The sequence below is a fragment of the Lonchura striata genome, chromosome 17, assembly GCF_050655825.1.
Source record: "Lonchura striata isolate lonStrDom1 chromosome 17, ASM5065582v1, whole genome shotgun sequence".
NCBI classification, from domain to species: domain Eukaryota; kingdom Metazoa; phylum Chordata; class Aves; order Passeriformes; family Estrildidae; genus Lonchura; species Lonchura striata.
Window position 1 is genome coordinate 4,977,230 of NC_140719.1, and position 21,362 is coordinate 4,998,591.

At 44.8% G+C, this 21,362-nt stretch overlaps 1 long non-coding RNA gene across 2 annotated transcripts in view; it reads left to right on the top strand.

The window, feature by feature from the left end:
• LOC146765859 (uncharacterized) overlaps positions 1-15,472 on the top strand; it is a 29,917-nt gene extending 14,445 nt beyond the window's left edge. Inside the window, exons 2-3 of one of the 2 annotated variants that reach the window (XR_014958800.1) lie at positions 1,987-2,094; positions 13,124-15,472. This is a non-coding gene — a long non-coding RNA (uncharacterized LOC146765859). The remainder of the gene's footprint in view (positions 1-1,986; positions 2,095-13,123) is intronic. The other variant, XR_014958801.1, reaches the window with a different exon arrangement.
• Positions 15,473-21,362: the final 5,890 nt, after the last annotated feature.

Here is a 21,362-nt window from a genome sequence, read left to right on the forward strand (position 1 = left end):
ATTTTCATAGAGGTGCACAGGGAGAAACGAAAGAAAACAATTTCTATTTCTGCTCCTTGTTTTTCCCATGTAGAATGTGTTTGGAGAATTGTTTACCTGGGGTGAGTGCTTGGTTGAATTCTGGTGAGGATTGTTTGAGCCTGGTGGCCAATCCAACCCAACTGGGGCTGGGCTCTCAGAGAGTGTCACGAGTTGGGTTGGAGTTAGAGTCAGAGAAAGTAGAATGTAGTTTTAGTATCCTCCTTTAATATAGTATATTAATGTATTTTAGCATATTTATAATAAAGAAATCATTCAACCTTTTGAATTGAGTCAGACATCCTCATTTCTTCCCATTGGGTTCGCCTGCATTTACAATACCAGGGCTTTTGGGCTGCCTTGGCTCTCTGTGCTCACATGATCGCTCCAGAGACTGAAACACAGAAGTGCCAGCCGTGTTTTAATGCTCAAGGGCCATTTCCTAGCAATTAAGGGAGAGAACTGAAGGCATGAGGCTTTTCCTGCAGGATATTAACCCCAGCTGCCCTTTGGCTGTTTGGGAAGCAGGCTGCCTCCCACGCACAGCTGCTCAGGACACGTGCGGCAAAACAATTAGAATAAATATCTCCTAAAAGATGGGGTTTTTCCCTTCATTTGTGAATGTCTGGACTGATGTTCCTTTATGTAGGTTGAAGCCTAGGTGTTGTTCTGGACCCATTCTGGTGGAGGAATTTCCTGGGGTGGTCTGGAGGGTGAGGCTGTTGCTGGACAAGTCATTCTGGTTATGATGGTGGTGGTGGCAATGCAGGAATAACCTCACTGTGGATAAATCCCAGCCATAAATTCTATCTGTGCTGCAGGGATCACAGGGGATCTTCTCCAGGGAAGAGTCTCCTGGGGAACCTCCTCTGAGGGATCAGGAGCAGCCCTGATTTTTCTGTTTGAGATGGGACAGTCTACTGATGGCACAAAGTGTGGAGAGTTTTATTTGCTGGGAAAGTGCTGACTGGGCCATCAATCAGCCCTCATACAAGCCTGGAGTTATTAATAAAAAACCTGGTAATCTAACACCTGCTCTCAATCTTCCTTTTGGAGGGCATAAAAAGCCACAAGATCAGCCTCAGCAGTTTTGTGCATCTCCTGGACTTGTTAAATCTCTCTCACTTCCTTTAACTCACTTCCTGAAATCTTAAGCATCAATGCTTTATGCTCTGCCTTGTAAATGAAGCCTGTTATTATCATTGAGATAGTGTTTTTATGGCATAAATAATGAGCTGAAACAGGGGAAGAGGCGTTGTGTGGAATTACTGCCTGAACTGAGATGGAAATAATCAATATGTCCTCACTTACAAATCTCATCTGCATGTCGGCTCCATCTCCCTGCCTGCCTCACTCCCAATTCATTGCACAGGAGGCCCAATAAAACATGCTGGTGTCATTGATCTGGTTTATTCATAGCTGGAGATAGAAAAGCATCATTCAAAATTAATGGAAGGCCTTCTCCTTACTGCCCCATCGTGATGGGAGTATCCTACACCTCAGCAAGGCTGGAGGATAGAGGTGGGGTTGAAGATTCATCTCTGCTGCTTGAAACCTGGGTGACCATGTTTGGTCCTATCACAGGTGGTAGAGCAAAAGCAAAAAGGCTTTTTTTTTGAGGTTATTTCATCGTTTTATTGAGCAGCTTGCAGTGGGACCCAGGTCTGCAGTTTCAGTAGTTTAGTCTGGAGACATTTGAGAATTAACCCAGGGCGGGACAATAATGGCTTAAATTGGGTATTTGTAGCACCCATAGAGAAAATTGGACTCATGATATATTGAAGATATTAAACCTCATGGACATTGTGGTGGCAGAGGAAGTGTTTATCAAATAACAGGTTTGGACATGAGCAAGTGGAGGAAAAACCAGCACTGAAAATATTCCATGGGGAGGGAGAAACTCTTGTGTCTCTCCACACCTGCAGCTCCCTCTCTCTCTAACAGAAGGTTCTGGTTCTATTTCTATAGGAACACCTAATTCTCTTGAAGAAATGTGTCTGACTTGAAGTTCGGCTGGATTAAAAGAATTCTTTGGGATTTGCCTCTAATGGATTTAGGGAAAAGTGTAATTAAAAGGTGAGAACTTGAGCTGATCTTCCATTTCTTCTGTGGTCAAAATGACTGATCCACCTGCAGCACTGCTTCTTGTCTCTATAGATTCTTTGGCAAAAAAATTGCCAATTATTTGCTGAGGAGAAATTATTCCTTAGAAAGCAGTTTTCTTTTTCTGGGTATCTCATCTGTGACCTAGTTAAAGCCTGCCTATTGATCTTGGAGGTGGAGAGCAAAGAAAATCATCTATTGGATCTTTTGCCTCTGAGGGGAAGGAAATTTGGTTAGTAAGCACAGCTCTGGAAGAGTTTCCACTCTTGTTTGCTTTGTCATCCCTTTTTCTGTCCTCAGCTCTAGTCAGTACAACTACTGAATCCCAGAGAGTGTTTTTACTCTGATAATCCAATATTTATCCAGAGGAAAACATGGTCTTGCAGTGTATAAGATCTTCAGTCACTATTTTGTCCTTTACAGCTATTTTTGAGATGCTGCAAAACCCAAATCTGTCCAGCCATAACAGTTTTACAGATGGAGTAAAGGAAAAGGGAGATCAAGGGAAAACAGCTGAGGAAAAGCCAGTTATCTCTTAATGATAGATGGGCTGGAAATGGTTCAAATTGCTCTTCCCTGTGAGAGGGAACAAGACCTGAAAATAGTACAGGGAGCTAAAGACTTGAGTCAGATTTACAGGACTGAGCTGGCTGCCAGCAGGCTCTCACAAGCAAAGCCTAATTCCCCTAGCAAACAGCACCAGCAGGACCTGGGTTCTTCCCACCCACACCAAAGCCCACCCTGACCTGTCCCCACTGAGCTGTTCCCAGCTCAGATTTCCTGGATCGCTGCAGAGAAGCAAGCCAGGCTCTCTGGTCTATTGGAAAACCAGCTCTCAGACACAAATAGAGTTCAATAATTGCTCAGCCAATTGTTATTTTCTTTAATTTACTGTGCCCAGTACACGTGGAGAGTATTTTAAGAGTTTCTCTCCAAGTGTCTGCCTTATTGGGAGCCAAAACCTCAGCCTCTATAGTAGATCTTAAGCTGGAATAAAGCAAGGGATACAGTTCAGCTGCTTTCATGGAGAGCGTGGTGTGGGAAGCTGATAAAACACTTTGGTACTCAGACAAGCTCTTGTTTCTTGGATCTCAAAATATTTTCTAGTTTAATCTCATCTCCTTCAAGCTCCACTGACTTTGATTTCTGCTGAACTTTAAAATGAAGTGGAAAACTAAAGGTAAAGACTAGCATTGAGAATTTTCCCATCTGCATTGTGTGAGAGCTTGAATCCAGCAAGGCAAGAGGAAGATACAGGGGAGAAAGGAAGGGAATAACTGTGAATCACAAAGTTTGTTCTTTCCCTGTTTTTGTTAGTGCTTGTCAGAGTAAATCAGTGCCCTTGCTAGGTCTGCTGGAAGGCAGCCCCCTTGGCTGGAGCCTTCCCCTGCTCCCTGCAGAGTGCTCAGGATCCATTAAGGAGCTGAAGGACATGTTTGGAGGGAAGTTTCATCCTTTAACATGTTTTAATATTGTTGAGAGTCTTAGAGGAAAGCCAGGTTGGGAATCCTGCTGCTTTGTGCAGCTTTCTGAGCCGTTTTCTCCCTTATTCCCTAATTTAAATGAAATTAACCTGTCATACAGATGGGGCCCATTGCCAGCTGGGACTTCATGACAGATCAGGTGTGTGTGCATTGGGTTTCTGCGGAATTTTAGCAGAGGTGAGCTGTGCCTAGGCACCAGCTTTAGTCTACCTAAGACTGGCTTTGCATTCCAACCTGCTCTGTGCCCTTAATCTGGCAGGATGTGCTCAAATCCAAGACTGTTCCATAGGAATGATGAAACAGTTGATTTTAAACTTTTTTGATGTTACAATTAACAAAACATAAATTTTTCATTGTAACTGATCCTGTATTGAGTTTTTTGTGGTGGTTTTTTTGTTTGTTTGGGGTTTTTTTGTTTGTTTGGGGTTTTTTTGGGTGTTTTTTTTTGTTTTGTTTTTTTGGTTTTTTTTTTTTTTTTTTACCATTTCTTTGAAATATTTGGAATCACAAAACTCTGGAATGGTTTGGGTTGGAAGGGACCTGAAAGATAATTTTGTTCCAAGCCCCTGTCATGGGCAGGGACATCTTCCATCATGCCAGGTTTCTCTAAGCCCTGTCCAACCTGCCTTGAACACTGCCAGGCATGGGGCAGCCACAAGCTTTTCTTGACAAACTGTGCCAGGTCCTCACCACTCTCACAGGAAAGAATTTCTTCCCTGAATATTTGGAGAAATGAATGCTGGCAGAGACACTGTTAGATACCAGAGTGAATAGGACAATTATTCCTGTGGATTTTAGCCTTTCTTTTATGAACCAGTCTGAGGAAATAACTTTGAAAACAAATCTTTTTGAATCATTTCCCTATTTCCCTGAGTTAATTTTTAGTATTAAGAGAACTGTCTTTTATAAGTGTTTGAGCACTAGAAAACATCAGGTGGGCTTGTAGAGATATTTTAAGGATAATTCTTTGGGTTATATTTTGCTTTCATGAAGCTATCATAACCCCTGTAAATGTCAGTGGAAATTAGGTATTTATATTAATGGAGGCTCTCCCCTCCCTTCTTCATTCTTAAAGGTGGTATTTTTGCATCAGTGATTCAAAAGCAAGACTGAATTTCATCAACATTTCCTCTGAAGGAGCTTGTGCTTGTCTGAGATCTGCTGGCAAGCAGCAATTGTTTAGAGGGGCTCCTTAGAATCTAATTTACAATGAAACAAACTCAAATAGTATGCAAAAATAAAATTAGGAAGTGCATCAATTAACATACAAAAGTAGAACTACAACACATTCAGTTTAACAACTCCTCAGAGGGTACAGCAGCCCATGGAAGGGAAACAGCATTGAGCATACAAAGTGAGCGGGGGAAATTAATGGGGAAATAAACTCAGGGTTCCTCTTAGACTGCCAAAACCAGATTTTAGAGTGAACTTTGAAGGTGAGGTGGAACAGCAGGCTAATATCTTTGGAAAATAGGCTGTGCCTAAAAAAAGAAAAGGCTTGGCTTTGGGTTGGCTGGACAGAATGCTGGATGGAAGGTCTGGGGCTGTCACTGGGGATCAGTCTGGTGTTGGCAGCTGAAGTCACAGCTCAGTGTAGATCCCACTGTGCTGCCCTGTACATCTTCAGAGGTGTCACCATTGCCCTGAGCAGCCCAGGGGCTGGAGGTTTTATAGATGTTCTAAAAGCCAACATGAGGAAGGCAGAGATGACTATTGCCCCACTGCCCAGAGCACAGACTGTGCCTCAGAATCCCAGAGTGGCTCAGGCTGGAAGGGACCACAGTGGGGACATCTGATCCAACCCTCCTGCTCCAGCAGGACCATCCCAGAGCACTTGGCATGGGATTGTGTCCAGGTGGGCACAATATCTCCAGTGAGGGAGACTCCACAGCTTCTCTGGCATCTGTCCAGAGCTTGGTCACTGCACAGGGAAGAAGTTCTGCCTCCTGTTGAGGTGGGACTTGCTGGGCATCAGTTCCTGCCCAGCTGCAGAGTCCATGGAGCTGAGCCTGGTCCCTGCTCTGAGCCCTCCCATGAGGGAGCAGACATGGGTGAAATGCAGTCCATGAACAGACATGGATGAAATCCCCTCTCAGCCATCTCTTCTCGAGGCTGAACAAGCCCATCTCTCTCAGCCTCACCTCTCCCCAGCCCTGAACTAGAATCTGTCACTCACCTAAGCCTGTGCCTTACCACGGTGCACAAAGCAGGGACATGGTGTTCTCCTGCAACCTTAGGAGAGCAAAACATCTCAGGTTTGGGGATATCCCCTCAGAAAAGCTGGCAATAAGTGGTGTTGGCCATGACTGCAAAGCACAGGGGGTGACAGCGATCTCTGGATGTTGTGTAAATGTGGGACAGCTGTGGAGGTGCTGTCATCCTCACATGAACTCAGCTGTCTGCACCACCTTGTTCCAAAACGAGCTGAATCCACCTCTGGCTGGATCAGCCAATTAGTTAAAAATCCTCTGCTGGATTCAGGAGGATTACAAGCATGGGAGAACAGGAGGGCTGGCTTTGCAAAGTCTGGGGGGAAGGCAAGGGGGAAGGATTTCTCCAATGTGTAGCCAAGCCCCAAAGGAAGTGCATTGGTGCTTGTCTGAATGTTTAAAGTGCTTGATTAAACACTTTGCTGAATCAAAGCTTTAGATCATTCCTGTAGGCAAGGATTGTGACTGTATTTTTATCTCTTGCACAATGAATTAATACATTCATGTGTTTTTCAAATTGCAGCAGATTTTTAATTTTTTTTTTTATTTAAGAACCTTGGTATTAGAACATAGCTTCCAGGGATCCTGAAAAGTCTTTGATGGCAGTAATAATGTCACTGTGCAATGTATACAACTTAAAAAGGAAATTATAAATAAAGTTTATGCCACATTTATATTTCCTTTGGACTTCACTGACCTCTTTGGACAATTAATGACACCTTTTTTTAAGGTTCTGGTAGCATTTACTCAATGTCAGATTTCATCTCTGTTTATTTGTTTTATTAATTTCTCTTTCTTCTATTAGTATTTCAACCCAAATTCCTCTTTGCTTTTCTTTTTTGCTGTATGGAAAGTACAGAATAGGATTCTTTCTTTACTCGCAGGTGCCTGCAATTCAGTGAATGACTGAATAGTCTTTATAGGAAAGGTTTGCAGTAGGCTTTAGGATCTGTCTGCCTGAGAAGCACTGTGTATTATGTGCTGTTATTAATATTGCTCATCATGCTGAAATAGTTACCTTTTCCAGATGAATCACCACTGGCATAGCATTATTCAGGATATTGAAACTACCAGAAAATAGTGTTTTTCTAGGAGTAATATTCCCTCAGCACATTAGTTAGTAAATGTCACACACAAATTGCTCATGATTTCCCTTAGATCAAAGGAATATTTCATAACAGGTGCAATATGCTTTTTTGCCTTCAAAAGAGAATGTGAGAGTCAGCCTGTGATACATCCTATGGAAAAAGCTGTCTGGGATAAATCAGATTATTATGAGGGATGTGTAAAAGGAAGGACAGTTTCTATTTGAGATCAGGCATGTTGTCCATGGTATTGAAAGATGAAATATTCTGCTCTGCTGAAGGGCAGCTGAATTCAGTGACTGCAGACGTTCTTGCTGGCAAGTCAGGAAAATGACTTTCCATCCTCTTCACACCCAGTCACACAACAGCACAGAACTGATGATGCTGTCGTGTTCATTCCCTTTTCTCTCCTTCCACCCCATCAGCAGGCAGTGCTAAATTGCTCACCCCACTGCATTCAGGGGTGCAGCTGAAATGGGAGAATAAATAAGGATTTTTCATGGTGGGACCAGAGTGTGCACTGCTGTGTCAAGGGTCTTTAAAGCTGAGGATTCATGGGATGGTTCTAGCATCCATGCTCCCATGTGATACCTGGAATGCTCCAACACAAGGGCAGGAAAGGAAGAAGGTGGTGTTTGGGTCAAGTTATGGGATATTTGGGTTGTATGGATGTTGGGAGCAAGGCTGGATAGTCCAATGAATAAAGGGAACGTTCAGCAGTGCATTTCGCCAGCTGAAGAACAAGATGTTAAATTTCTGCCCATGATACAACCTGACCTGGGAGCCAGCAGCACACACCCACCCCGAGCACACGTTTGCTGTGGAGGAGATTATTGGTGTTTCAGAGGTTTGGGGGTTATTGCTGCCAAAAAGTGTGAATCCAGAATGAATGGCAGTGTCTGCAATCCAGGGGCAGTTTGTGTGCTGGCGATGAGCAAAGGGCAGTGAAAAACCAGCAAATCTGCTCATTCTCTGGGCTTCACAGGTGGGGAAACCTCAGTGCTCAAACCAAGACTGGCTCAAAGTTTCTTAGTGAAGGCATGGCAGGGGGGGATGGAGCCAGCAGCTTCTGAGACCCAGATCAGCTCCTTCCTCCCACAGCAAAAATCTTCTTCCCACCCCACTCCTGGAGTTAGTAACAGCTGTTTCCAAACTGAAAGCGGCTTTCTGAAATTGGAGCATAAAAATAATCTTTCTCCTTCTACTCAAGCTGAATGCAAACCTCTGTGGATGAAGGGTAACGGAGAATTAGGGAAAGCAGAATATTCCTTTTTATTTAATCCTAGCAAAAATACATCCTTCTTAAACCCATACAACAAACAAAAAACCTGTGCTGCCATAGATCTTGTTGCTAAGAAGGAGTCTATCCCACAATCTGTCCGCTTGCCTTTCTTGCTGTGCTGGTACTTTTCTGAAAGTGTTGAGTCTGCATTTTTATTCCTCCTCATACTTTGTACCCAGAGTAAATGATGCCAGACTCTATCAGCTCTCTGGACATCTTTCCCATAGCATTTGCAGTCTTGGCTGGGGGGAGAGGGATGGGTAGTTATCTGCTTCAGTTTAAACACTACAAAACAAAATAATTCTCTCCAAGAAAACCGCAGAGATCATCTGAATTTACATAGCTTAGGTGGGGAAAAATAGCTTCACTCTCATTGAGATTGCCTATTCTCCCTTCACACTTAGGTTTGTTGTCAAGGGATCATTTACCAGCCTAAAATGCAGGTGAGCAGAGAAACATCATCTGAAAGGGTGGCAGGGAGAAAATGAGCATCATTGCTTGTGTCTCAGTGTCTTCCCCACCCCCTTCCTTATATCTTATCTTTGATTGTGAGATCCTGTCAATGGGGCAGTTTTAGGACTTTAAAAAGTCTCAATCCTGAGCAGGACCTGGGAGGTGGGGCTATTCTTAGTTGTAACATGGTCCCAATTAGGCACATCATAGATAGCAAAATTTGCCTTTTCTCTCCTTGGTTTTCTCCAGCTGTGACAAACAGCAAGTAGGAGATCCTAAAAATAAAGTTTAAGTTGATTTCTCAGCAGACAGAAGTAGGAGTGCTGTGCACCATGTGAAATATTCCTGAGTGTTTTGGTGTAAATAGTGATTTATATTCCCCCAGTACCATGGCATCATTGAAACTCCTGAACTTGGTCAGCTGTGGATCCTTGAACCCCTGGCTTAGCAGAAATCCCCTGTGTTGCCTCGTTCTAAATCAAAACATAAGACCTTGATATTTTCCTAAAAGGAGGAAAGACACTGTCCTTTATTTAATGGTAACTTCAGACAAAGTTGCTTTCCTTGAAGAGAAAATGTTCTTGAGCACATCATCGTTAGAGCACAGTGTGCTTTTATAGCAGGCACAGACTGTCTGTCCTTTACATTCAGCTCTCACTTGGCTGGTACCACTTGAGGAAATTTGTAAAGGTCAGTTCATAGAATCCCAGGCTAGTTTGGGTTGGAAAAGACCTTGAAAATCACTTTATTCCAATCCCCTGCTGTGGGCAGGGACACCTTCCAATCTACCAGGTTGCCCAGAGCCCCTTCCAATCTGGCCAATAGGACATGTAGTGGCTTAATTTTTACACAGCCCCAAAATTGTGAAATCATGAGTCATTTCCAGCCAGAACAACTTGTGTCTTATCTCACTGTAATTGTTGGGGCTTTTATTTTAGCCAAGGGTAGGTTCTGTCTCATTTTCACAGTCAAGGCCTTCATGACACACTGCTGGAAATTAGACCATATTCCCATCCCCTTCATTCTGGGAAAAGTTCCCCATGCTGCCTTGGATCTTCTATCAACTTATCTTATAAATCCAAATAAAATAGAAATATCCAAATAATATTTTCCTGCCTGCTAGTGGGCAGGTGGCACAATCTTAAGGCGATTAAAGGCTTTCCCTCCTCTTTAGAAATAGTAATTTCCTTCTATTTTTAGAGGTGGAGACTGTCTCTGTGTACCTCTACCCGAAGGTTTGTCCTTTACCCAACGTACGCAAATAACAGCCAGCATTAACGGGAAAATAGAGCCAAACCTCTTAAGTCCTGAACAACTGGGACACGTCCGCAGCAGGGACCAAGCCCTGTGGGGATGTGTTGTCCCCTCCTGGCAGGAGGGGGTCTTGGGGATGTGCAGGGCACTTGGAGCATCCCCGGTGTGGCAGCTCTTCAGCTCGAGTCCCAGGAAACGGGCAGCCCTCGTAGTCATTCGGCTCACGCCACATCCCTGTCTGGGAGTCCCTCATTTAGCAATTTATGGGCCGTGTCAGCGTAATTTAGTGTCTTAATACTGCTGGTCAAGGACCATCAGCATCTTCAAAACCTCCGTTGTCCTTGGTAGGGAAGGGAAGCAGAGCTCGCCTGGAGTCAGCTCTCTGGGCAGCTGAGGGACAGCTGAAGGCAGAGCTGATCTACACCCTTGGAGATAAAATGATTTCACTGCTGAAAAAAAATGGCTTTAAAAGCAGCGTTAAAACTAGTGACGAGAGAGAATGGGCTCTGAAGGATCCACCAGCCGGTGCTGGGCAGAGCTGGGGGTGTCACAGGATGGGTGCAGGAGCAGGTGGCTGCTCTCCAGCTGGGCTGTCCCCAGACCCTGCTCCCAGGCCAGCCATCCCTGCTGGACAATCACTGCCACGCTCAAGGACAGGAGATGAATGCTGAAGTGTTTCACACCTGCACTTTGGGGTGAAATATTCATGGTTTCCTACTTTCCATGAACCCTCCTTTCAAGGCAAAGAGGTGATGCCTGATTTCTCGGTCATCTGCGTTCAAGACTTTCACCACTTGCTCTAAGTACAGCAGAGATGTTCCCTGTAATTCAGAGGTTCACTCACCAGGAAGCATGCTAGAGGTGATTTTCTACTGGTGAAAAGGGACAATGCAAGAAAGAACTGCCTAAAAAATCCATATTAAAAAGGAATAGTAGTTCAAATGAGATATTTGTAAGCAAAAAGTCAGGACACAGTGGAGTGGAGCTTGCCTGAGTGTATGGCTTCAGTGGAGTATTGCAGGGAAAATGACATTTGATTCTTTTTATGAAGGTTTTGTGGGAAGATTTAATCCATTTTGTCTCACACAGTGTGTACACCCTGAAGTCTCTGCTGGTGCAGTCAGGTCCTCCAGTTCCTTCTGCCAGGTTCCCAAGGGTATTTATTTTTTTAAGAGGGTTTTTTCTGTTCAGGTACTGAGTAAGCTCTGCACAGAATGTAGCAGAGTGGAGATTCACATGTGATTTTTCTTTCTGACTTCTAATAAAGAAAATATAATTATTGTCATTATTTACAGCAATAACATCTTATGATGAAACCTTTTTCTGTCTGATCCCGCTTCCAGCTCCTCTGCTTCTGTCCCCCTGCTGCTCTTCACAGAAGGCCCCAGAAGAATCACTTTGCAGGTTTTTAAAGATGCTTTTCTCCTGTTGAAGCTTGCTGCTCTTCTGTTGTCTTTTTGCAGGGAGTTCTGGCCAAGGACAGGTAGTGAAACTGTTTTCCAACCAAGCTTCTTAAGTGGGGGGACAGGGAGAAAATAAACAACTCTGGCTTTGAAATTCCTCATGCAGTGAGAGCAAGGCCTTTTTTTTTCTTTTTTTTTTTTTTTCTTCCAATAAGAAATTTTCAAGGAAAGGAGTGAGGAGCATTTTATCTTGGTGATAGGAGAATATTAAAAACACAGGAGGTTGCCGTGAGAATGTGAAACCTTCATTGCTCTGAACCCAAAGAGAGGCAAGAGATAAAGTGCCAGTGCCTTTGTCCTATTAGCTGCTCCTGCTTACTCCACTGTGCCAGTCTGCTGAGGTGTTTAATGACTTTTCACATCACCATGGGGGCACTGAGACAAGAGATGCATTCATTTCCAGTCTTCTCTCCTTCTCCTCCTTTTTTTTTCACTCCTTTGCCTCTAGATGTGACACGTTCTTCCAGGGTGTCCTGGCTGCCCTGATTCCTGTGTCACCCTTCTATTTGCTGTTTATTTGTTGCAGGCAGCACCTCTGGGGCAATGGTGCAGGTAAGGAATAAGCAAGACAAGGAATTGGCTTGGGAAGCCAATTTGGAAGCAAAGGAAAAGGTGCAGGTAGGAGTAGAAGGAATTTCATGGTAAGAGAAAGGAAAGCATCAGCTGATGTTGTTGCAGCAGAGACATCCTGGCAGTGCATGCCCAGCTCCTGGGGGTTTCTCCAGTCCCTGCTCCTGGTGAGCTGCCTGGATTTTCTGGGGAGAGCCCTGGGCTGGCTGAGCTGCTCTGCAGTTTACAAACAGCTCTGCGTTGCAAAGTTCAGCAGGATTTATAACGTGACGGCGCCGTGTGAGTCACCAGTGCTGGGGACTGAACTCACAAACCTCAGCGCCTAAATCCAAAAGCTGCCAGAGCCTGAGGTAAAAGGCCACAGCTCTGGGATGAAGGAGAGCCATAAAATACCCCGTGGCCCCTCTGTTTGGTGTGGAGGACAGTGCTGGCTCTCCCCTCAGAGCAGTGGGGGATGTGGGGGCTCCACGCCCTGCAGGAGCCACGTTGTTCATGGCCCATCCCCTGCCCTGTGCAGGGCAGAGCAGTGACCAGGAGGGAGGAGAAGGGTGATGAACATTCCAGAGTGAAGCTGGAGGCAAGGTGCAGGTGTGGCACTGAGGGAAGTTCTGTGATGGATGTGGTGGTGGCTGGAGCTAAACGCCCTGGGGTTATTTGTTGTCTCAGCAGACAGGGCTCCCTCCCTGCAGCACCAGGAGCAGAGGGTCTACAGCAGCTAAAAATGGTTTTAGGGATCTTCTCACTACTGACTCTTCAGTGGATCCAGGCAAAATGTGAACTCACTGCTGTTACCCCCTTGCTTTGGAGTTGCAGGTGAGGCTTTGAAGGCAAATGTTGAGAAGGGTTTACTACAAAAGCCATATTTTCCCCCTCATCCTGCCCTAAACAAACAGTGCTAGAGGCACAGAAACACTGCTTGGCAGTCAAGCAGTAGCAGTCTGCACCCTTTAAGTTGTGTGGATGCTCAGTGTTCTGCTTTTGGATTCTGTCAATGTCCCTGTGCTTAATGGAGAGACTGAGGATGGGAGGGGATGGGAAGTGAATAACCCCTCTGGTTTTGCCCTCTGGGATAAAAAAAGAGAGCTTTCTGTTGCCTTTCTCCACAAGCAAAATATAAAGGTTTGAACGTTTGTTTTTATTGTAATGATGTGGGAAGATGGAGAATTGGTTTGTGGCTGAGCTTTGCCCTTTTATTGCCCAGGTATGAACCAGCTTCAGAGCTTTGGACATCTCTGCATTCCTGATGGCATCTGGCAGGTCACAGATGACTGATCAGTCCACCAGGCTTAGAATTGTAGAAATCCCACGTTGAATATGATGGACCAGAACTTGCCAATGGGAAAAACAATAAGGTCTGCAAGAATTAAGTCATGGGGGTTCCTCAAGGATGCCCATCCCAGAGCACAGAATTTCACAGAGGTGTGGATATTCTCAGTATGCATTATAGCACTGTAACCAAAGCTAACAAAACTATGGATTTGACTCTGTTTCCTTTTAATCAGAGCTCAGATCATGGCCAATATCAAAGACATTTTTGATATCTTCCACTCTGGATCTTGAGAAAATAGTATGTGGTCCAAAAATCTTTGTTTTGTCAAAACCAAAATATTTTGCTGGAAGGAGTCTGTTTCAATGATCGTTCCAGCTGGGTATAGTTGAAACAAATCATTTAAATTTTGTTTTGATGCCACTCCACTGTTTTTATGAAATAAAAAAAATGTCAACTGCATTTATTATGACAGTTCACACTGTAATAAATATAAATGTCTACGGCCAATGTTCTGTAATATATTATGCTGCTTCAATGTAACCAAAATGGACAATTTCCCTATTAAAATGTAATGTTGCAACACAATTTAAATAAAATATTTTAAGCAACAAATCATCTCTAAAATTTTAATTCAATAAGAAATACAAAAATTTCAACTTCTTTCCCTGAGTCAGACATAAAAAGACAGACAATTTTCTGTATAATTCGTTCTCCCACCTAAGTAATTTTGGTTTGGAGAAAGAGGTGAGAAACAACCTACTTGACAATTCTGAAATAATTTATTCAACAGATTAGAAACTGATGGAACTTGTGCTTCTGTAAAGTTAAGTGATGGGGTAAGGCCGCAAATGTTTGTGTGAGTATAGGAGTGGATTTATATATTATCACTTATAGCAACTGACATTTGCTGAACTCCTTCTGTGCTAAATGTTCCATGGTTCCAGTGTTTAAAATCTCGGGAGATGAGGCAAAGGAAAGCTGGAGCTGCCCAGCCAGGTGCAGGTGTGCTTGTGAAAAGGTTTTAGGATACCTAAAGGCTTAGCCAACATATTGTCATTGAAAAATGAATTTATTGCACATGCTAGGGATGAGTTTGCTCGACCCTTCTAGGTGCCAGCAGTGTGTGGAGCACTGATGTCTCATCAGCTTTGCAGCAGGTCAAAAGCTGTCCTCACATCATCCAAGTGGTTGTGGTGTATCTTGGCCACAGCATCTCTCCTGCATGTGTGGTTAGAGGCTGCTCTCTTAAATGGAACATGGTTTGGGAGTTGATTTCAAAAGCTGCTTTCAAATATTCTGAATTTTTATTGCAGGGTGGCAACAAAGGTGCAAGCTCTTTTCAATTAATAACCTCAGCGCACTGTGGAATAGAGGTTTCTAAGAATTATAGAGTGGTTTGGGTTGGAAGGGATCTTAAAAATCATCTTCTTTTGACCTCACTGCCATGGGCAGGGACACCTTCTACTATCCCAGGTTGCTCTAAGCCCTGTCCAACCTGGCCTTGGACATTTCCAGGAAAACTTCCACAGCTTCTTTAGGTGAGAGAGGGAAGAAAAGGAACATGAATCCTCCCATGGCTGTGTAAAAGCACAAGTTCTGTGTGAGTGTGCTGGCTGAGCCAGTGGTATTCAAACACAAGTGCATTTTGTCAAGTCTATTGCTTCAAGGCCCTGAGTCAAAACAGGAGTTATTTATGCACACATAAAATTAATCCTCAAATGATTAGCTTGGGAATGCATGTCCTGCAAGTAATCGCTGGTAGTATTTTAATAATGAGAAGCTAAGTCAGGAGAAATTCTGCTCTTAGTTATTCTGCTAGAGAATGTGGCTGCTGGTAATGAAATAATTCAGTGAGTTATACATTTGCTTTATTTATGGATGTACTCTTTACTTATACATATTTTTATTACTTAATATTTAAAATGCACTAAGGGCATGTAAGATGCAGCAGCAGAACCCTGGTGCTGCTTCAATCCTGTGCCAGGATTCTGTGGAGAAACAGCAGCAGGAGGGCTCAGATTCCCCAGGTTGTTGTGCCTGCCCTGTGGTCACCTCAGGGATGTCTGGGTGGGATTGATGGTGAAGTTTTCAATCCCACAGGAGCCAGGAAAGGAACCGAATACTGCCCAAAACAAAGCTGCTTGTCTGGGCTGAGAGTGACACATCCCTGCTGCAACACTGCCAGCCCTGAGCTCGCAAAAATCCTGGTGTAAAACATCAGAATCATGAAATGCACAAAAAAAAAAAAAAAAAAAAAAAAAAAAAAAAAAAATAACAGCATATGGAAGATTGCTTTTATTTGGCACAACATGCCTTGGTAAATGTAGGAGCTGCATTTTTAAACCTTTCCTCTTAGTGAAGCAAGGAGGGTTAGAATTGTGCTGTTATTTTTGTAAAAGAGACAGCCAGAAAACCTTTAATGCTTTGGTTTAAAAATACCAGGCTATTACCCAACATGTGGCACATGGAGAACTTTTTGCTCACATTTGCACCTCGATGTCCCCAAGTCTGTTTGTACAAGTAAAGGGTTGGCCCAAGTAGATTTTTTTTTTTTTCTTTTGAGATACAAAGAGGTATAATCTATCTGCAAGAATTGAGAGGAAAACAGATGATTTCTCTTTTCCCTTTTTTCATTACCCCAAGAGGTTTACAGTCTGGTCTCTGTGTGAAAATAAATGGGTGAGGCCAATAGTCTGAAAGCACCAGTGAATGATGCAATGATGTGTCTTAAAGCAGTAATATTTCATGGCAAATCATCTTGCTTTAAAACAGAGACAAGATGCTTCTGGTTTTCTCCAAACTACATCTGTTTTCTTTTTTTTCTTTTTTTATTTTTACCCTTCTCTTCCATAAACCTGGTTCAAATCCAACCCATGGCTTGGAGGCTGCACTGAGCTCATTTTGGAAAGTGATTTTAGTCTTGGTAGTGTGAGCTGGGTGATTGCAGTTTCCTTGCTTGATGGAAAGTAATTTCTGGCAGAGAAGAGTAAAAAAGTTGGGGGTTTGGATCCTAAACATCCTCTTTGAGGTAGATTCAGCCACAGGAGCCGATGTTTGAAGGCAGAACTGAGATTCTGATGCACAGGGCATCAGGCCTGGCTGCTTCAGGAGCCAAGCAGTTGGATGGCATGGCATGAAGATAATCCAATATTTTCCAGCTAAGAAGATACTGAGAACAGTGCCATTTGGGATGGGCAGGGAAACCACAAATACCATAACTGGATTTCATTCCTTTCCTTCTTCTTCCTTTTTTTTTTCAAATATGAAATACAAAATAATTGTTTCAGCAGCTTCTGAAAACACCCATAAGTTTTGGGTTTTTTTAATTTCTCTTCAATAAACCATTTGATTTTGAGATAATTTCTTTGGAAAATTATCAAACTCTGAAGAATTGGAAGGATAAAAATCAGCTGCAATGTCATTTTCTTCTGTATTTTTTTTAATAAATGAAAAAAACAAAAAACAAAAAAAATATATTTAGAAAAAGTTGCTTAAATAATTTTTTAGTGGTAGAGGGGAAAAAGAAAGGTCAAACTCTTCCATTCTCCTGATGGGTTCCTCAGTGATTCATGCAGGTGGATGGTGCATTTTGATGTGTAGACTCAGAAAAGTGGCAGTGGCTGCTTTTACTGAGGTTTGCTTTCCTCCAGCAGCAGTTCTCACAGGGGTAAAAGCAGGGACAGATCTCCCAGCTGGAGCACAGTTGACTGAAGTGCACTACAGGTTTATTTTCCCTTCCCTGTCAGGATCAGGTGTTGGCCACTGCCTATGGCACAAACCCACCCTGAGCTGCCCAGCAGTGAGAGCCTGTGGCTGTTCCCTGGCTCAGGAGTGGGGCTGGATTGTTCCAAAACTTTTCCTTTATTATTATTGCTTTTGGATGGGCAGAGGGAGGTGGGTTAGGAGCAGGCACTGTGGAGCCATAAATCTGTGGCTGCAGTTGGGGAAGGAGTGACAGGCAGGGTGCTGGCAGGGGTGACACAGCCCCTTCAGAGAGGTGATGTGGGAATCCAGGGCTTCCCTCTGGCTGCCCTGGCAGGTCTGGGACCCTGGCAGGGGTCAGGAACCCCCGTGGACAGAGCACCCAGAGACACTGGCTGTGATCTCTGGCCATGGAAAAGAGTTTTCAGTCTTACAGGATCAATTACCAGCTCTGAGTGTTTGATATGAGTAATAATTAAGTGTGGCACGGGTGCAAAAGTAAAATTTTAGGATTCTAGATGAGGGGTCCAAAGGGGACAAGATGGAGGAAATTGGGTGTGCCTTGTCCTTTTTCTCCTTCTTCATGCCCTCCATGTCTCACTGTGGTGTTGGCATTTTTCTGTTGGTTCAGGCTGGGGACACACTGTCCAACGTAGGTGACAGATATTGGCACGTTCTTGTAAATGCAGCCCAGGGAGTTTCTGGTATTTAATGTTTGTCACATCCCACTGAGGGCAGAGCCCCACACGCTGCCCTGCAGGACAGAGCTGGGCAGGGCAGCAGAACATGTGAGAGATAAACAGAATAAACAACCTGGAAACCAGCACAGACCAATTATGGCTTCTGCTTTGGCAGGGAGCTGAAAGAGACTTTCTACAATCTCAGAATTTTCAATACCTCAAATTCTGACAAGGTGTTGGCTGTGGGGGGATCCAGCCCTGCACTGAAGTGCAATTCATGTGCATGTGGATGCAATGAGGGAATAGGACTGGCAAGCTCCTCATTCAGAAATATTGGTGCTTTTATTTTCCTTTTCCTCACCCTCCGGGGAGTTTGCTCTGTTGATTGCTCTGTTGTAAGGGTCCTTCACCATCCTGCCCATCCCCAGGAAATTGCCATGGCACCTTTCAGTGCCTCTCTGTGGTTGCTTGCTCGTCATCACCCAACTTGTGAAGGGAATGGAGAAAACCACCCCAGCCCTGCTCTGCACTGACGCTGGGGGCTTTATTGTCTCCTACTTCATCTAACACTGAATAACTGCTCATTAGCCTGAATTTTTACAGCCTGTTTGGTAGCCTGGGCAGAGGGCATTGATCTTTCTGCTGCCAGGCAGTGGAAAGGGGGGAGAAGCAGAGAGGCACGGACTGGCCTGCAGTGGTGACTCAGCTGGAACTGCTTGGCACAGCTGCTTATGAGCTCGGGAGAGGTGATTGCAAGGCACGTTTTCCAATGAAATTTGCAGGAGGGCTTCCTTTCAGCCTGGGAGACCTGTGGCTGTGCTGATTGTTGTGGGTTTTGGGTCAGAGCTTTTGCAAATGTGTCTCTAAATAGTCCAAAGGGTTTATTTTGCCTCCCCGCTCCAGCCAGAAGGGGTCTGGATGTTTGTGTGTGCATATGTGTGGTTTTATCTCCAGCCCTGCAGTGGTTTTCAAAGCTGAGCGAATGATAAACACAAGTGCTTAAAAGGTGTTGGGATCTTTAATGCCCCTCTTGTTAAAAGAGAAAGAAGTAAATGAGAACAAAAACAGAATAGAATAAAATTCTCTGTGTACAAGGGAAAGAGAAAATGTAAAGAAAATGGATGTTTAAAATGAAGTGCCCCAAAAGAGTACCTCTGCAGAGAGGAAAGTGTCTACACCACCGGCCTCTCTTCCTTTCTTTTTGTCTTTACAGATATGTTTCATTTGTAGCTGATGGACTGATGGCCCATTATCCTCATTTACACTCTGGCAGAAACAAGTCAGGGATGATCAGGATGTTACCCCCATCAAAGGCCCTTAGAACAACCATAGCAGTACAAAAAGGATGTGGGGGTGCAGAAGGCTGCCTTGAGAAGTGGCACTGCCACCATAACACACCCCTGAAGTGTCTGGAAGGCCTCTTCAGTGGCTCTTCCTGTGACTCGGTGCTGCTGCCTCCAACAGCCATTGCAGCCCTTGGGATTTATGGATTTGAACAATCTTGAGGTCCCCATGCCCTCAAGTGGGGGTGGGAGAAGAGCCATCCTCCTCTGGCTCCACAGATCCTGGCTTTGTTCCCCCCACCCCATGGCTCTGTTTGTATTTTTCTGACCCACCAGGAAGGCTCAAAGGCAGTGATTTGGCCAGGATCTCATCCCATCCTGCCCTTCCTTTGTCTTTATCTGATGAGCCAAGGCTGGGGAGAGGGCCGCCAGCAATGTTGTATTTTCTCTCTGGTTTAGTGTCTCCTACAAGCACTGCAGATCTCCTTTGCCACCAAAGGACTTTTTACTACAGGGAAATCCCTCTGAGACCACTTTGGATGGGGTTAAGTCCCCTCTGCACTGCCAAGAGCACTGCCAAGTGACCAGATGGCACTGGAGAATCAGGCCTCCAAATATTAGTCAAAAAGCCCATCTCCTCCTCCCCTCCAATTCCTTATTTGGCTACTGGCACAGGGAAGATTCTGTGTTCCCAGAGTTGGATGTTTGTCAGCACCCTCACTGCTCAGCCATCCACCCACATCCACCCCCAGCCCCGAGCAAGCTGAGCTGCTCACTCTGCAGATGTGATGTGTCCTCAGCCATGGAGTCCCCGTTGATGAGGGCTTTGTATTCAAGCAGGGTTATACATTTGTGCAGCTTTTTTTTTATTCCCTTTTCTTTAGCACACCTTGTATTTAATTTGGCAGAAAGCTCTGTTGAAGCTGCTTTACCTTTCCTACATTATTATTCAATTGTATTTCCCCTGATGAAAAGCCTGGCAGTCTGCTGCTCAGTGACAGATGTGCTAGCTTTGGTTGAATCACCACCACTAGGCTTATTATGGGTTTTACTAATGTTTGCTGTTTTACACTGTAACAGGTAGGGTGATTCACTCAGTCAAGGCAAACACACAGACACACATATGCACACACAATTTAGGGACGCCCACACACACACACACAGAGGTGAATCAGCCTAATATGATCCTTCCTTTTTGCATCTCTTTGACAAAATGCTCCTGAATCCCCTGCCTGTGTGTTGGTTCCTCGCTGAGCAGCCACCCACGAGGAGTTATCACTGCCCAGAGGGACTGGGCTGCAGGGGTTCTGAATTTTAGTTACCAGCACAGAAATTATCCTGACTGATCACAGGCAGCTGTGACTGGTGGTTAGGTCACCTGTGTGAAAGATTAATGGAACGCTTCCTCAGTTAATACAGGTTGCAGGAATTCATATTATTCAGTCCAGAAGTCCTGAGGCCGGTTTGAGCAAAGGGCTTATCCAGCGGTGGCAGTGCCTGGCATGGGCAGCAGGGATTTGTAGCTGCTGAGGTTAATTGTGTGGGGTTAGAGGGGTTTTTGAACAGAGCAGATCCCTGTCCCTTGCAGTGTAAACCCCAAAGTCTCTGCAAGTGTGTGTTAGCAGCCCAGAAATGCCCCCTGCCCAGCACGGGGAGGAGCTGGGGCTGCTGCAGAGACCCAGAGCAGGGCCAGGGGATCACAAACACCGGCCCTTTTCCCTGGGAAAGAAAACTGGCCAGCCCAGGTTCCCAGTGTCAGATTGTAGGGTTCCTTGGGACTCTCAGGGCAGCAGGAGTTTGATGTGGGGGCAGTTGGGCTCTGGGACACATCCTTTGATGTTCGGAATTTTTGCAGGCGGCTGCCCCATCAGGACCACAGGGCCCTAAACAGAAACAATGCCAGTCTTCCCTGGGAAAGAAAACTCAACATCCCAGGTTCCTGATATCAGTTTGTGGGGTTCCCTTGGGACTGTCAGGGCAGCAGTAGTTTGAGGTGGGGGCAGCTTCAGTCTGGGACACATCCTTTGCTGTTCGGATTTTTTGCAGGCGGCCGCACTCTTAATGCCACAAGCCCCTGAGCACAAACACCAACCCTATTCCCTGGGAAAGAAAACTGTCCAGCCCAGGTTCCTGATGTCAGTTTGTAGGGTTCCTTGGGACTCTCAGGGCAGCACAATTTTGAGGTTGGGGCAGCTTGGACACATCCTTCGCCGTTTGGATTTTTTTGCAGGCGGCCGCCCCATCAGGGGCACTGATCTCTCAGCACAAACAGCGGCCAGGGACAAGCAGCTCTGGGATTGTTCATGGAGAAGAGAAGGCTTAGGGGTGACAAAATTTCAGCCTCCTAGTAAACAAAGGGTGCCACAGGGAAGGTGGAGATAGACTGTTCCAAGAGTCTGGAGTGACAGGACAAGGGGGATGGCTGCCCACTGCCAGAGGGCAGGGCTGGGTGGGATATTGGGAAGGAATTTTTCCCTGGCACAGGGTGCCCAGAGCAGCTGTGGC